Source organism: Typopeltis vanoorti, chromosome 15 (genome assembly GCF_054136105.1).
Source record: "Typopeltis vanoorti isolate ZY-2024b chromosome 15, IOZ_Tvanoo_1.0, whole genome shotgun sequence".
Taxonomy (NCBI): Eukaryota; Metazoa; Arthropoda; class Arachnida; order Uropygi; family Thelyphonidae; genus Typopeltis; species Typopeltis vanoorti.
In genome coordinates this window covers 14,887,222-14,906,044 of record NC_143563.1, presented here as the reverse complement: position 1 = coordinate 14,906,044, position 18,823 = coordinate 14,887,222, and the positions used below count along the sequence as shown (strand labels likewise).

Sequence of the window (18,823 nt, the reverse complement as noted above, 5' to 3'; positions counted from 1 at the left end):
GTAATTTTCATATTTTTTATATTGAAATAACACTAGTTGGTTACCATTCACAGTTAAGTGTAGGAAACATACAGTAGGAACATGCAGCAGAGAAAATTACTTATACACACAGCTTCCATGGAGGATACCCAGACTCCAATCCAAGTGACTCAGTGCCAAGTGCATACTGCTATATTTGAAGTGTAGTGTATAGGCTTATGTGCTGGTTTAAACATGAATGATAAATGCACGTAAACACAAGAAAGATATTTAATTAACCTGATATTTCAGTCTGGGAATAGCAGACCATCCTCAGTGGTATTACAAGAACAGTTATAAAAAATACAAGCTAGAATATTAACAATAGATCGTTTAAAATAGAACAAGCCGCGTGATGTTATATCACTAAGTATGAAATGGAATATTTTGAAGTAGAGACATGATTATTAAAAAAAAAAAAAAATTAATGAGTAATCTTGATTAGACTTTCCCAGATTTTTGATATAGATATACAGTCATTACGATTCAGGTTGGAAAGATGGAGCAAGGCCTCCACGCTTTCCTTGAGCAAATGTTCAAACCTATAACAGGATCTATGTAAGAGGCGAGTCCTGGACCAAAGGATGTTGTGGTCAGTTTCAATCCTGTGCTGAGCCAATCCAGACTTTTCAGGTTTGTTGTGAAGAATGGAGGATTGATGTTCTTGGATTCTTTTTTCAAGAGAAAGTCCAGTCTGTCCAAAATAGGATAGATCACAGTTGCACTGAATTTGATAAACTCCAGAAAGAGATAAAGTTGAGCGTTTGTCTTTAGGGGAAGGAAAATGAGAAGACAATTTGTTAATAGGTGAATAAGTAGCTGTTAACTCATATTTCTTCAGAATTCTTGTGATAGGTTCTGAAATACCGGAGATATAAGGAATTGGCACTCGATGTATTGAAACTTTGTTGTTTTGTGCAGGATTATAAGAATTGAGAAGATGTTGAATACTTTTTTCAGAAAAGCCATTCAGTTTCATGTGTTGTTAGATAGTAAAAAGTTTTTTCTGTAGATAATCAAAGGTAGAACAATTAGTTTTTGCTCTTCTGATGAGGCATTTTATAATTCCTGTTTTTTGACATGGATGATGGGCTGATTCTTTAAGAATATAACGACCTGAATGTTGGTTTTCTGTATACTGTAGTTGTAAGAATATTTGAAGGTGACCGGATGAGAAGAACGTCTAAAAAAGATAACTGGTTGTCTTCTTCTATTTCCGTAGTAAATTTTATACGATGATGCAAGGAACTGATACTGTTTAAAAAAGAAGGTAAAGAGTTTTTGCTATGTGGCCAAATAGTAAAGATGTCATCTATATATCTTACCCAAAAGGATGGTTGAGAGAAAATAGATGACAAGAGAACTTTTTCTAAATGTTTTAAATAAAAGTTGGCTAAAGCAGAAGAAAAAAGGACTTTTTTAAAGAACTCTTCACATTTCTTAGAAAAATTAAAAAATGTCTCATTACAGCGTACAGATCTTATGGTTAGCTTTGATATAGAATCTTTATATACCAATATACCTCTCAAGGAAACTTTAAAATTGCTTGCTGACATCTTTCCTGAAGACATTATAAAACTGTTCGATTTCGTAATACAGTCTGGATATTTTGTATGTCAAAATAAATTTTACAGCCAAGTAGAAGGAACGGCCATGGGAAGTCCTTTTTCTTCTGCTTTAGCCAACTTTTATTTAGAACATTTAGAAAAAGTTCTCTTGTCATCTATTTTCTCTCAACCATCCTTTTGGGTAAGATATATAGATGACATCTTTACTATTTGGCCACATAGCAAAAACTCTTTACCTTCTTTTTTAAACAGTATCAGTTCCTTGCATCATCGTATAAAATTTACTACGGAAATAGAAGAAGACAACCAGTTATCTTTTTTAGACGTTCTTCTCATCCGGTCACCTTCAAATATTCTTACAACTACAGTATACAGAAAACCAACATTCACAGGTCATTATATTCTTAAAGAATCAGCCCATCATCCATGTCAAAAAACAGGAATTATAAAATGTCTCATCAGAAGAGCAAAAACTAATTGTTCTACCTTTGATTATCTACAGAAAAAACTTTTTACTATCTAACAACACATGAAACTGAATGGCTTTTCTGAAAAAAGTATTCAACATCTTCTCAATTCTTATAATCCTGCACAAAACAACAAAGTTTCAATACATCGAGTGCCAATTCCTTATATCTCCGGTATTTCAGAACCTATCACAAGAATTCTGAAGAAATATGAGTTAACAGCTATTTATTCACCTATTAACAAATTGTCTTCTCATTTTCCTTCCCCTAAAGACAAACGCTCAACTTTATCTCTTTCTGGAGTTTATCAAATTCAGTGCAACTGTGATCTATCCTATTTTGGACAGACTGGACGTTCTCTTGAAAAAAGAATCCAAGAACATCAATCCTCCATTCTTCACAACAAACCTGAAAAGTCTGGATTGGCTCAGCACGGGATTGAAACTGACCACAACATCCTTTGGTCCAGGACTCGCCTCTTACATAGATCCTGTTATAGGTTTGAACATTTGTTCAAGGAAAGCGTGGAGGCCTTGCTCCATCTTTCCAACCTGAATCGTAATGACTGTATATCTATATCAAAAATCTGGGAAAGTCTAATCAAGATTACTCATTAATTTTTTATTTTTTTTTTATTTTTTTAATAATCATGTCTCTACTTCAAAATATTCCATTTCATACTTAGTGATATAACATCACGCGGCTTGTTCTATTTTAAACGATCTATTGTTAATATTCTAGCTTGTATTTTTTATAACTGTTCTTGTAATACCACTGAGGATGGTCTGCTATTTCCAGACTGAAATATCTGGTTAATTAAATATCTTTCTTGTGTTTACGTGCATTTATCATTCAGTCTTATGTCACAAGTATCCTTAAAACAGCAAATGGTTTAAACATGTCATTAGGTTTAATGGAATGAATACAGCACAGACGGACAGTAAAATACAAGTTTATTGGATCCCATATTTCATCTGTCATAGAAACATTGTCAGGGATACAATCACAAAATTGTAAAAGTACATGATGCACTTAAAACAATAAGTGGAAATCATATAGTAATAGGGGATATTAAAGATCTAACCATATTTCAAAACTGAATATATGTAGAAACTAGGAAAGTTTAGAAACTTTGACCAGAGAGTCTATGAGAATACAATCCTCAGCATCGGAGTTGCCTTAGCTTGCACTACTTAAGACATGAACACTACCCAGGTGTCCATATATTTGCCTTTTATTAGTGCATCTGATATAGGTTTGACTGGCCTGACAGCTGTTTTGAACTGGTTGGGAATAAGTGGAAAAAAAATTGTAGACTAAAAGCATAAAGTCCTATGTGGGACAATGGGTGCTGTTGGGCAAGAGGAATAAGAACTGAAGTTTTCAAAATCTTATCCAGAGGTCAGTGACATAGGTGACCAGATCCCCTGTTGAACAGTATCAGCAGAATCCATACTTTTTGAGATACTGGTGGTTAGTTATTAGTTGAGTACTTTCAAGATAGCACAGGAGTTGGGTGTTGATGGTTCTTTCCATTATTTTAGGGAGAACCGAAGCGAAAGAGATTGGGTGATGGCTTGATGGTAAGGATTGGGTACCCTTCTTGTGAAGAGGTTGGACATGGACTAATTTCCAGGGTGTAGGACAGATGCCAGTGAAACAAGAGAGCATAAAGAGGTGACAAAATAGGTGTCAACGTTGGAGTGCAAATCCTCAGAACTGGAGGAATGCCATTGGGACCAGAGAACTTTTTGGTATATAATTTGGACAGGATTTTTTCTGATCACTTTCTGCTGACAGGCCAGAAAAGACATTGAGTGTTGGATGTTTAGATTTTTTGGGGGACATTTATCAAAATCATGTATGCAGGAATTTAAGGGAAAGTATGATACCAAGAGATTGGCTTTCTCTGTGGGTGATGATACAAAAGATCCATCTGGGTGCAGTAGTGGCAGAAGTACTGTTGACAAAAGTTGTGGCCAACAGCAAGAGACCAAATTATGTGGCTACCATTTGGACATGATGTAAGTTTCCTACTTTTGGCTCTTTGAAAATGGGTTTTTGATTCGTTGATGATTTTCTTGCAGCTGTTTCAGGCTTTAGTGTAAGCAATGAGAGAAGGCAGAGTTCTTTGATGATAGCCAGTCGGGGTATGCTTGGTTCTTCATTTGTACAGCCTTGGTGCATATTTTGGAGAACTAAGGCTTAGTTAGGGAATGAAAACGTAAGTGAAATGGGGATAATCCAACCATGGAAATGAGGCTTAGACATCTCAGAGGTTATCCAAGTTGGCATTGAGTGGAGAATGGTCGTGTGGGTATTTGCTTGTTAAGGGAAGAGATAAGCACAAGGTTGTGGTATGAATTACCTAAGAGAGATACAACCTTTACAGTATATTTGGAGGAATCACTAGTGAAGAAGAGGTCCAGTGTGTATCTAACAAGTGCTTGGGGTTATCTGGTATTCTGGTGGGCACGTGAACAATTTGCATGAGATAATTTGTGATTGTAAATGTCTCAGCATCTCTACCAGTTTGGTCTGTGCAGTTGGAGAAGGAAAGTCAGTTGGTATTGTATACATTAAAATTACCAAGAAAGATAACCTCACTGCTAGGAAAGTTGGACCAAAGAACATCAACTTTCAAGGGGTGGAAGTCGAAGAGTTCAGAGTGGTTGCTGGCACTGGGAGAGCAATATAGACAACATATGAATTTGACAGAATGGAGCAGAGAAATTTCAGTCAAAACAGATTGTGAGATTCTAAGATGAATGCCCTGCGGCATGGTATGTCAGAGTGAATGTATGCACAAACATCACCCTTGAGTTGAAAGGAGATGAAGAGTGTGTATTTGGTGAAGTTGAGATGAGCAGTGCTCAGAGAGGCTGAAATTTGAGTTTCCTCTTGGAAAAAGCAGGTGAGGTTTTGCAGACTGGAAGCAGGCACTATTGAGATTGGAGCAGAGACCATGTATATTTATAAGATGGATCTGGAAGTCTATGGGGTTTGTTATTGACTGAGTGGATCATACACGTTCCCTATGTAGTAACTGTACTTTGGTTTTCAGGTTGGCTATTGACACTGCTTGATTTCTGCACTAAAATTCCTCTTTTGCAATTGATGTGCAATGTTTCATTGCCACTTAGTTGTTTTTCTTCCAGCCGTTGGCAAAGACATTTTTATTCACATTGGTTAAAGGTATGGTTGTAAGGATGGGCTCATATATCTGACTGGGAAGAACTGATTTTAAAGTTGTTCACTGCTGTCATAGTGCTGATGTACTTGCTGGTGTGTCACAGGTTACTTTCCCCAGTTGCAGGAAAATCGTTCCCTTTTTTTGTTTGTAGGTCTGAAGTAGTGGCATATTGTGATTTTTCTGCAATCAAAACCAGATTTTTCCATTAGTTTAGTTTGGTGATGTCTTCCTTCAAAGTATTGTCGCTTTCAGTGTGGAAATTGAGGATAATCTCGCTGTCTTTTTTGTTTTCAGCCTCAATTTAGTCATGCACCATCGACGGGATGAAGCTACAGAGCTGGCTGGTATCGGTGGTGGGTGATTTTTCATCTAAGCACTGGTCATATAGCTTGGTTTCTCCTGCCAGATTTTGCAGCAGAAAGTTTTATCAATAGTAAAGAGATGCTGCTCCAAGCTTTCAATGTTTTTTTCTAAGTTCAGGAACTATTTCACTGAAGAGAGGCACACTGAGCAGAAAAAAAGCTAGCTCAAGTTCACAAGTTTACATGCAGATTCATCTATTTTTATGCACTGAGCATGCAACCATCCATCTATCTACTCGTTAGACATCAACAGATGCCATATGGTCACTCCTATCCTTGGTGATGTTCAACACTAGTCCTCGCCAGGTGGTCCTGTCATATGCTTTTCTGGAGCCTTCAACTCTCTGAAGATCAGTCATTACACACACACACACACACACACACACACACACACACACACACACACACACACACACACACACACACACACACACACCATCCACTCTTCTCACTAAACATCTATCCCTTTCTCTTTTTCCAGGAACTTTACCTTCTATTACTGTTTTCAGAAGTTTTCCATCCTTTTAATGTGTCCAAAGTATTTCCAGCTTTCTTCTGTCAATATCTTTAAGGAGCCTTGAAGTTCTGCCGATCTTTTCTAGCACCCATCTCTTTGACCATCTTTCAGTATATCTTCAACAATATTCTGTAACACCACATCTCAAAAGCAACTACCCTTTTTCTATCAGACTTCTTCAGGTTCCAAGTCTCACATCCATAAGTCTCTGTTGGAAAAACAATTGATTCTGGATGCAGCTGTTTTCCCAACATAAGTGTTGGGAAAACAGCTGTATCCAGAATCTTCAATTATGTTCTTGTGGAGACACATCTATCCTTCCAGATTTTAGCCAGTCTCTGACTGTTGTTTTAGCCATTGCTGGTCTAATGTCTTCTGAACAGCAATTCTTCACATTAATAATGGAGTTCAGGCGTTCGAATTTTCTGACTTCAGTTCTTTCCCTGTTAAGGTACAGATTTCTTACGAATTTCCCTGTCTATATTTCCTGTAATAATAATCTTTGGTAGGATTGAGTTGAAGTCTTCTGTTCTTACTGATCTCACTGACTTTGTCAAGGATTCATCCTAGTTTTTCTTCTTGGTCATTATAAAGGAGTACTGCATTTATCAGCATACCTTAAATTACTGATCAATCTGCCACTTATCCTAATTCCTGTGTTTAACTTATCCAATACTTCATGATGTTCTCAGTATAGATACTAACAGGTATGGAGAGAGTAGGCATCCTTGCCGAACTGAAGCCAGTTAATCCAACACCTGTTCTTACTGTGGCTTCTTGGTCACTGCACAAGTTAGGTATTCATCTCATAATGTGTTGAGGAAAACCCATTAATTTCATTACCTCTCACAATTTCATATGTTGAACACAATGAAAAGCTTTAAGAGTAGTCTATGAAATACATTACCATAGAGACTAATCTTTAAAAGGTACCTGTGGCATGAGTATAAACAAATTACACAATAACCACAGTAATTAACTTTAATGAAATGAAAGTACCAATATTTCATACTGAAAATAACAGTACATCATCAGTGTGTATAGAACCAAACAAATCAAAGAAACAGGAATGCAAAGTACATACAACAATCAGTGGTTTGCCAATTAAAAACTGTTGCTGCATGCTGGAAATTAATATTAATAAATATTATTAAAAACTATTTTTGATGGTTATATAAAATGAGAATCTCCCAAACTTTTGGGAGAGAGACAATCATTCTGATTCAGATTTGGCTGATGTAAAAGGGCTTCGCAACTTTCTTTGAAAAGACGTTCATATGACACTAAACACAGTATCCACCAGATACTGTGTTTAGTGTCAATACGATGTTGTGCCAGATCAGACTTGAGGTTTCATGTATTCAATATAATATTGATGTTCCTTAATTCTTTTTTTTTTTTAATCGCAGAACAGCATGTCTGCCCCAAGTACGTCAGATTACATTCACAAGATATCTGGTAAATGCCAGCTAATAATAGAGGTGGCAGTTTGGCTTCAAAGAAAGTTGCAAAGCCTTTTACATCAGCCAAATCTGAATTGGAACGAATGTCTCTCTCTCCCAAAAGTTTGGGAGATTCTCATTTTATGTAGCCATCAAAAATAGTTTTTAATAATTATTTATTAATATTAATTTCTAGCAAGTGGCAACAGTTTTTAATTGGTAAACCGCCAAATGTTGTATGTACCTTGTATTCCAGTTTCTTTGATTTGCTTGTTTATACACACTGATGATATACAAAGTACAAAATATCTGTACTTTCATTTCATTAAAGTTAATTACTGTGGTTATGGTGTAATTTGTTGTTTATTACCATAGAGAGTCTAAATTCTTTATAATTTTCAATGATCTGTCTAAGGCAAAGAATCTGATCTCTAGTACCCTTTCCTAAACCCTGCTTGTTCCTCAGATGTCTTTGCCTCAATCCTATTTAGAATGATCTTTAATAAAATCTTGCTTCTATGAGAGATTAAACTAATATTTCTATGATTTTTTTGCAATCCTTCATATCTCTCTTCTTGTGCACTGGTATGAAAACTGACTTCTTCCAGTCTCAAGGTCATGATTTTGTCTCTCGATATCCTTGAAATCAACCTATGACCCCATGACCTTAATTAACTATACTGATATTCCATCTGGATCCAGAGCCTTATTGTTGTTAAGCTCTTTAATTGCTCCTTCAACCTCATGCCTAATACATGGAGGAGGTTCCAAATTGAAATTTTCTTCATAATAGCTCCTTCAAATTTTCCTTATCCCCTCTGCTGTACAGTTCCTCACATTTTTCTTTCCATCTGTTTTTGATTTCCAGTTCTTCTGTAAGTACCGTTCCATTCCTGTCTTTGATGACATTCAATTTGGGCATAAACTTGTGCTGTAGGTCACAAACTAAAGGAAACATCCCTTTATAATTATGCCTCTTCATAAGGAATTCTCTCTCTCCACATTATTAACATAAAAATTTTCCTTGTCCTGTGATGGCTTTTCTGACTTCTCTATGTAATCTTTTATATTCTTCAGTCATTGCGACTCTGTTTCTGCAACTGCCTCCTTTTGATCAGATCCCATGTTGAATTCGAAATACCCATGGGTCTCTTAATTAGGCATAGGTACATCTTGACTGCATCCTCTAATACAACAGTGGGCAAACTGCAGCTCATGAGCTGCATGCGGCTCCAGAGACAATATTGGTTTTTCATTGCTATTTTTCCTAAACTTTTATATTAATAATCTATATTAGTATAGTATGTACCAATATTAAAATATTTTATTTTGTAAATGCTTTAAAGATAAGTAAAAAACAGATATTATTTTAATGGCTAATATAGCCTACTTTCATTTAGGAGTGCCTCTTTTTTACAAAGTCATTGGCTCGTTACCCAAAATTCTAGGACTTTACTGAAGTGTTATAAAACTAATATATGAAGAATAAAAATAGGAAAAAATCTGGACGTACCTTTTTTGGATGTTGTTTTCTGTCTCCTTATTCCGGCAATGTGCCTTCATATGCTGTTAAGCTGTGTACAGGGAGGAGGGGGGGAAGTAATGTAGGGGAATTTTTTTAAAAAAACCCAGGTTTTTTAATATATGTATAAAATTATTATTACAGATGAGAAGAGAGCATTTTGGGGAAGAGAAGAGATTTAAGGAACAGAATCAGGGGTTGGAGTTATGGAGTGGGAGCCGTTACGACAACCTTCATCTTCGGAACTCGTGGGGGGGGGGGAATGCTATGTCATGTCGGTTAGGTGTTTCTGTCTTTGGTGCTTGTGTTGTCTCCTATTGGTCAGAGTCGTGACCTAATTTTTATGTTATGGAGCTTCCAATTCTCAGAGATTATGTAGGGTCAGTGGACGTTTCTCGAGTTTTTGTCACATTTTATGGCTATCGTTTCCGATATTCTAAGCATTGTTTTGTTGTCTTGTATGTCTAATATTATGGCCTTGTCGATTTGCTGGATATGTTTTTGTTCAAGGGCGTGGACTGCTATCTCAGTTTTTCCTGTACTTTGTATCCCATTTTTCTTTTGGTTGTTGTATTTTTTATTGTTTCAATGTTCTGAAATAGGAATGTTACAGTCACAGAAGTGTTCTTGTAGTCTAGTCCATAAAGACCTGATGGTAGAACCTGTGTAGGTGATACCACAGTCTTTTTGGCAGGGAAATTTGTAAACAACATTGTGGTATTCTAATATTTCTTTGAGTGTGTGAGGTTTTAGAAGTGTAGCCAATTTTTGGTTTGTGGTGAACACCAGCTTATAGTCGATGTGCCTGAAAATGTATTTGTAGGCTTTGTATGTGTTCTGGATGTATGGCAGTTTGATAAATTTTTGTGTTGGGAATTTTGTTCTGGTTGTTGGGTTGTTTTGCCTGGTTTTGGTTGTTTTGTTGACATAATTTATAAGTTGTGTTGGGTAATTCCGATTTTGAAAAATTTGTGTTAACTTCTGTATTTCTGTGTTGAGATAATTAGGGTTTGTTGAAAACTTGTAAACATTTATGAATTGTATTAAGATAACTGATGTTTTAATTGAATAAGGATGGTATGAATTAAATTGGAGGTAGTTTCCGATATGTGTGGGTTTATGAAATATTTTCACAAACCTACACAGTCAGAACAAAATAACATGGTTATTTTGTTCTGACTAATGGCAGGTTTAGGACATTGATGGATTTGTCTTGTTTAGTTTCTATGGTGAATTTTATGGTGAAGTTTGTTGCTGTAATCGTTAAGGGACGCCTGTAGGTGGTGATGCATGTTGGTTCTCCGATGCACAGAATATCGTCCACATATCAGCCATAAAAGGCAATACCGGAAAGGGGTGGAAGTGAAGGGTTGAGTAGGAGTGATTCTATGTGTGCTAGGAACAATTCAGCTAGATGTCCGCTGATGTTTTGTCCCATAGGGAGTCTGAAAATTTGGATGTACATGTTGTTGTTAAAGTTGAAAAAGTTTGCTGATATTATTAGTTTGATTAGGTTTATGATATCACCGGGTGTTAATTTTGTTCATGAATGTAATGTGTGGTCTTCTGTGAGTAGTGTGTGTGTACGATGTCTAGAGTTCTGGGGATATCCTTGTTGGTGTATAACGAAGTTGTATCCAGTGAAGTGAGAACGTATTTGTGGGATAAAGTTAGGTTTTTTATTTTTTGGAAAAGGTTGTCTGTGTTTTTTATCATGATTTTGATGTTGTTAGTAATGGTTTGAGTAGTTTGGCGACAAATTTCGATAAGGGTGATGTGGTGGTGTTTTTGTAAGAGACTGTTGGCTGTATTGGCTAACCCACTTTGTGGGTTTTGATTTGGCCGAACACACAAGGGATATGTGTGTGGGGTGTTGTGTTTTTCATTGTGATTTTGTCCGTCTTGTTCTGATTTTTGAGAGTGTGTAGGGTGTTGTTGATGTTTTATGAGGTTGGGGATGGGGTCATTCTGGATTTTTTGGTACATGGGTTGGTCGTTTAAAATAGCTGTTATTTTGTTGTGGTAATCTGATTTGTTTATAATGACTACTGTATCACCTTTGTCTGCTTTTGTGATCATTATATTTGGGTTCTTTTTTTAGTGATATCAGGGCTTTGTGTAGGTTGGGAGTAATGTTGCATTTTACTATTATTTATTATTTTATTGTTTCTATGCATTGGAGAACCAACACGCATCACCACCTTCATGTCAGTTGTCGAAACAGCTCACACCTCCTCTTCCCCAAAAATATAATTTCTATCTTCAGATCCTTCTCTCTCAACCCACCCCCCTCCCAAAACACTCTCTTCCCATCCTTAATAATAATTTTATACATATATTAAAAAATCTGGGTTTTTTCAAAAAAATTCACCCACATTACTTATCCCCTCTTCCCCAAAAAAACTCCCCTCCCTGTAACAGCTTAACAGCATATGAAGGCATATCGCCAGAATAAGGAGACAGAAAACAATATCCAAAAAAGGTATGTCCAAAGTTTCTCCTATTTTTATTATTCTTCATATTAGTTTTTATAACACTTCAGTAATGCCCTAGAATTTTGGGAAAAAGCCAATGACTTTGTAAAAAAGGGCACTCCTAAATGAAAGTAGGCTATATTTGTAATTAAAATAATAGTTTATTTGTTAGAGGAGTAACATGGTGGTTTTCCCAGAAATAATACCTATAAAAACAGATATTTTGAAACTTTTACATTTTTAGCTTTTAAATGATACCGGTCAAAAAGGTTGTTAACGTGGATTTTATTATTGTATTTGGTTGGTAAAAAGTGTTTTGACATTTGATGGCCTGTATCGTCCCCACCAAAATTAGTTCCAAAAGTGACTACTATGATCGTTGCATTACCCATCGCCTCCGTTGCAGAAAATAATATTTTCTGTGGCTCTTGAACATTCAATAATGTATGAAAAGTATTATACGTGACTCTCATTAACGAAGAACTTGATCCCTTCCCACAGCATTTCAGGCAAGTTCTCTTTTAGTTGCAAAAAGATCATCTAACTATGTTAATGTTTCTCCCGTGAACCCACTAGGGATTACTCTGATATCCAGTCTTGGAAGGTTTCGGAGTCAGTCTTACTTCGGCTCTTACTACTTGATGGTCAGTGCCATCATCTGCTCCTGGGCAAGCATGCACATCAAAGATGCTTGTCTTTCACTATTAGAGAGTCAGGATGTAATCATATGTATCTGGTGCCTTGACCTATCAATATTAGGTATCCAAATATAGGCCTGTTGTGGGTGTTTCTGGAAGAAGGTATTGGTAATGACTATCTATTAGCATGGGCAAATTCCAACAGTCTTTCATCACAGGTGTGAAACCCAGACCAAATATGCCACACTCAGGTCTCACGCTCATACTCTTTCCCACCTTTGCATTTAAGTCTCCTAAGATGGCACATTGGCAGAGTCCAACATAATCTGTATGTCTTCATAGAACTCACTCTCTCTTTATCAAGCCTATCTGTGTGGGGCACAAACTATGATGGTTGACACATTGGTAGGATGAGTCTTAAGTCTAATCCAAAGTATCCTGTCATCAACTAGATTATAACCAAGAAGAGCTATTGAACAAACTTTCCTCAGTAGTAGAGCTATCTCATGATGCTTTGAGTCACCTCCTGAATAAATAACTAGGTTACCATCCTGTCTTTTGAAATGACCTTCTCCATTCCATCTGGTCTCTAATTCACAGGATCATTTTTTACCTTTCTATCTCTTTATAGGCAATATCAAGAGTACTAATCTGTAGGCCCCGTACATTCCACATACCAATATAAAGTTCATCTCTGAACTTAATCCCATACGCTCTATATTCCTCGTTGGCAGTAACGACTTGTGCTGGAGACTGTAATGTACTTCTCAAACAGGATCCTCTGCCTAAGCTTTGAATGTGGCTCTTTATTTTTTGCACAATAATCGATGCAGCATGATATGTATTATAAAGCACAAGCATAGGATTTTGGAGTAAAGTCACTGTAAGAAAAAAAGTGGTAGAGTTGCAGAGATTTGCACATATCTGGGTAGTTTTGATCTAATATGTTGGCCAGGTGGGTTTTGACTTCAGCTTAACTAGGCGAGGCAAATACCTGGGAGAGAAGGCAGACTCTCACTGCATGAGATGTAAAGCAAGAAGGAAAGAAAGAAAGGATGGGACCAGTCTACAGATAATATAACAAATTATTATATGAAATAAAGCATAGTCTAGCACAGTGGCGGCAGTAGAGTTTATGCTGCCCGGAGCAAGACATGTATTTGACACCCCTTATCCTTCCTACATAAAATGAAAAAAAAAAATTTTTTTTTTTTTTGAAATGCCTTACCTATTAGAAGTGGAAAGAAATTTCCAAATGTTTTTAAATTTTAATTTTATTTAAAATATTTTAATTTCACTTACATTACTACAATAGTTTCACTGTTTGTTTGTTATTTTCTGTGTTATTCACAATCTGCACGATTGTGAATGTGAGCACACGAGGAACAAAGTATTAAAAAAATAATATGCCTGAAATTTTGTATAAATTTATGAAAATTTGCCGCCCTGGGAAAATGACCAGTTTGCCACTCCCGTACATTGGCAACCTGCAACTATTGGTGAAAAAAATTATAGTTTTGTGTGTATGTGATGTCTACTCTACAGCTGCAACATTTGATAGCATATAGCATCGTTAGATTTATTGGTGTTGATTGCTGTGCAGCACTGGATATGCCCGGAATATTCTGTTGCTATCTTTATGTTTAGCAATAGGCATTGGCAGGCATTTGCACTTGACTGATATGTGAATAAAAGACTTGTGGGGTATTTAAAGGGTATACATATGGGCAGGGCTTTTTTTCAGCCAGAACGGTCCGGAAAAGTTTACCGGAATGCGTTCCGGATGAAAAAAGCCAATATATATATATATATATATATATATATATATATATATACAGGGCTTTTTTTTTCAGCCAGAATGGTCCGGAAAAGTTTACCAGAACTCATTCCGGCTGAAAAAAAGCCCTGCATATGGGTGATATTATTCATGATATTCATTTTGAGAATTGCTGGTGTGGTTTCACTTGATAATATTTATATAGGAAATCACTTTTTAAAAACGAGACACAGGTTTTGGTTAACTTCTTCCAAAGCATTCTATTATAAAAGCCATATAGAGATTATATTTTAAATTTGCCATCCATGCTGGCTACTCTTCTTGGAAAGATACAATATATAAATAGAAAGAATAGCCATGGACTCTCCACCTCTAGGTCAGTCACTGACCACTACAGACATGGATGTTTGTGATTGTCTTACCCTTTGATATGCCACAGTATGACCTCTGCTGTCCTTGTGCCATTAAAGCCATAAATCATCATCATCACCTCTAGTCAGTTTCTTTGTGGAACAATTTGAAAAACATTGATGCTGCCATTCTCAAACCTTCTATCTAGCTAAGATATACTGATGTAATTTCGTTATTAAAAAAAAAATATATATATATATATATATATACTGATGTGTTCTGTATTTGGACACTGGGTTCAAACATATTGGATTCTTTCCTCCTGCAGCTCAACAGCCAGCACCTCAGAATCATCATAGAGAAAGAAAACAATAATGGCCTGTCTTTTCTGGATATCCCAATCATGTCTTTCCAATGTGCCTTTTCTTTCTCAAATACAGAAAACCCACATACATAGATTATGTAAATAGGTAAGCTTTCTAATCCCTGCCACTCTCAATAGTATAGTGTTAACAACATCCTTGTCAACATTGTTACCAACCTCTGTTACACCCAAGCTTCCCTTTCAGCTGACCTCTCCTTCATTCCCCACACCATCTATGGCTGCAATGCTAAAAAGATTAACAAATTGGTTTTTCCTCACTTCTCCTCACATCTCTCTCTCTACAAACAAACAGACTACAGTAATGCTATTACTATTCCCTATATCTGGAGCAGCTCAGAAAAAATATCCGGAACTCTAAATATAATCTCTGTATTGCTTTCAAACTTCATCTGAAGATGGCTGCCTTTATTCATTCTCTTAAGGATCCACTCCTTTCCCTCTCTGTTCCAGGCATTTACAAGGTTCCGTGTTCTTGAAAACTTTCTTATTATGGTCAAACTAGGAGATCTGGCAACATCTGTCTAGAAGAATACAAGAAATACATCTGTGCCACAACTGTTTCAATCTGGTCTAACTAACTGATCACGCTTTGGATATCTTGCACAGGATCAAATGGGAAAAAAAAACTACCATGCTTCACAGCAATGATCATGAGACTTTTCTTAGAATCAGCAGATTTTGAAAACAATCTTAATAAAATAAGCAGCTGCAGGATTTCATGCTAACTGATCAGGAAGCCTCCAAATTCATTACTAATTGGTTTGGTCCCGTGTGCTAACCAGCAGCTGCCCAGTGGAAATGTTTCACTGCCGTACCCTTGAATGGGGTCAGGGCCCCATACAATATGATTCGCATGTCATTGAGAGTATTACTCACTACATGTGGGGAGAAGAAACTGGAACACTTGTTGTAGTGATCAAACATGGCTGGGCTGCAGCCACTTAAGGTCTCTAATAAGCAATACTTGAAAAAGGGCTAAGAAAAATTGTGGAAGGAAAGCTTGGAGAAGAATGAGCTGGGTTCAGGCTAAATAGAGGTTGCATGGATCATATTTTCACTTTAAAACAAAAGTTGAGAAATCATGGTAATATAATAAGGATCTGTATTTAGGTTTTGTAGATCTCGATCGTGACATATGCCAAGAAAAAGCTGTTCAATATGATACAATCTCGTCTCATCTTCCTTTCCCTCTTTTACCTTGCGGTGTCGAGGGTTTATTAATCATCGGACCTCAAACCATTCACAGGATAAGGTGGTCAGCCCTATGCTCCGGTGTATCCTATGTCCGTAGTGTTGAGTTCTCAAGGCCAGCTTGCTTGCTTTGTGGATGAAAAACCCCAGGATAAACTGGGGAAAAACCCTACTGTCCATGCCCAAGACTGGCTAACTTGGCTATGGCTGAGGAAGATCCTTCAGCTTCTCATGTCAAGGATGGGAATCGAACCTAGGACACTCATTCCTCAGGCATATGGTTGCAAAGCAAAAGCCACTAGGCTAACCATGCAGACTGATATGATACAATGATGAAATGATACAATATATGGCATAAATTGGACAATGTATCAAGCAATGTCTAATTTATGGAAGCACATAGCCACTAGGCTAACTGCTTGCCCACACGGTTAGCCTAGTGGTTATGCAGTTCAACCAAATGCCTGGGGAAGGAGTGTCCTAGGTTTGATCCCATCAATGATGTGAGGAGCTCAAGGATCTTTCTCAGCCATAGCCAAGTTAGCCAGTCTTGGCATGGGCAGCAGGGATCCCCTCCCCCCCAGTTTTATCTGGGGATTTTCATCCTGCAAGCAGGCAAACCGTGAACACACAGACTACAGTCATAGGATATCTCAAGGAATGAGGAGTAACAACCTATTCCGTAGGATTTCGGTTCTGAATGCCTACACTGTAAAAAGTGTAGGTCTACATTTGAGTGTAAATTAGGATAGGATCAAGTCAGCAATTATAACTGAAGACGGGTACAGGAAAATAGCTTGATGTTAAATCAAGTGTGAGTTAATGGTACACACTACCATTTATCTATGTGGTCACATTATGAAAGAAAGTGAAATTAAACCTGATATCAGAACTGGAGATGTTAATCTTGGCTCTTCTGCTTAATGCAGATGTTACACTCCTAAATAGATCTGGTAGAAATCTTCAGGATTTCTTAACTTAATTGATAACTGCTGTAATAAATTTGGTATGAAGATTAGCAATAATAAGACTATGAAACATTGAAAACACTAACAGCATCCTGAATAAGAAACCACAGAACTAAAACATTTCAGATATTTAGCAAATTTTTAGTGAAGTTGGCAAATTAAATATGGAAATAGACAAAAGAATTAACAAAATTGGTATGGGTAGGAGACAACTAAATAAATTTATACTGAATAAGAAAAAAATTAGTCAAAACACTGAGTGCTTAAGGGTCAAATCTGTATAACTGAGAGGAGACCTCCACATAACTTTTAAAGGAATGCAGAGAAACGATCAGGGCTTCTGACCTAATGTCCAATCCTCTCCTTATGGTGCACCCTGTTAGGTATCTATCTGGATACTGAACGAATGAGGATGGACTGGCAATTTGGGATTTAGCCAACCAAATTGTATTCTAATTGGATTAAACTATAATATTAAATGATGGTACAACATGACAGAATTTCATGCCGGCTGGGGCGTCAGCAGTTAAACAAGGCCCCAGCCTTGTTTAACCGCATGCAGCTGCTGCCCAATATCCCTTGAAATCCACAGAACAAGTTTCTTTTCCTCTTCCTTCATTCCTACTACTGCTGTATTGTGAAATAGTCTTCCTCCTTTATGTGTTTCCCCAAGGAATACAATATACAGACTTTTAAATCAAATGTAAACAAGTTTTTCTTTTCCAACTCCGTACATTGAATCCATACATGTATGGATCAATATACAAAAACTTTCCTCTAAGGATAAACTATCTCCACTTTCCTTTCCAAGTGTTTACCTAGTTCCTTGCAATTCCATCTCTAATACAATGGACAAACAGGGCAAACTATTGAGATGAGACTTCAGGAACAGCAATTCTGCATGTATTATCAGAAACCCCACAGGTCTACTTTGTCTCAGCACAGTCAACACACATCACAGAATCTGCTGGCAGAAGATCCATTTCTCTTATCTAGATGCCATTTTAAATTTGAATGCTTATTCAAAGAAAGTGCCAAAGTGCTATTACATTGCTCAAACTTGAAAAGAATAATTGTGCTTCCTTACCAAAAATCTGGAAAGTTTTATTCTTAGTCAATGTAAATAAATTTCTCATATTAATTGTATTATGCTTAGCATGCAGCTCATACTCTGCATATGAAGTTGAATTTGTGGAGTGTTATAAGGAGCAAGTATACTGCTGAGTAATTTTTTTTTTTTTAAGAAAAACTTGCACAGTACTATCAATCATTATTTGTAGTATTTTCCTTGTTTTAATTGAGCATGTTTGTTCTTGTTCAAAGAGTTTAACATGAGAAATTTCAAGTGATGTAGCATGTGCTCATCATGGTATGAAAGTGAGAGTGGAGAGAGAGTATGTGTTGGAACAGCTTTGGTGAGTTAAATGCCAGATATGCGAGATGTTTAAAAAAAAAAAAAAGGAAGAAACTGGAAATAACAAGAATATTATATGAGTATTCTATAATAAGAGGCATTTACTTGATGAGAGCTTGAAAAAAGCATGCTTCTCAGATGCAAAGGTCAAAGATGTCAGTGAAGCTGTTAGTATGCAGAGAGGAGAAGAACAAGATGATCCTTTAGGCAGGCACTGATGATCTGAATGGAGAGAAAAATGCAATGAAAGCAGATATGTAAAAGTTGAGAAACAAAAATGAAGGGAGGGGAGAGAAAAGATTATATGTTTGCTGCCACAGTATGATAGAAATGAATTGAGAAGATGATTTATGATTGCAAATGAGTCAATGAGAAACCTATGCAAGAGGAATGGCATGCAGTTCATATGGCTGAATGACAGAACAAAATTCAGAAAACTAGGCATGCAGTTAAGCATGTGTTTGGCCACTCCTTGGACAAATGAGTATCACTCATGAATTCCAAGTGCAGTTTCCCAGGTTACAAATCTGAATGGG

General features: G+C 36.7%; 1 protein-coding gene across 1 annotated transcript in view; it reads right to left on the bottom strand.

The window, feature by feature from the left end:
- LOC150098406 (prostaglandin E synthase 2-like) overlaps positions 1–18,823 on the bottom strand; it is a 130,554-nt gene that overhangs the window by 37,223 nt on the left and 74,508 nt on the right. The window lies entirely within an intron of this gene.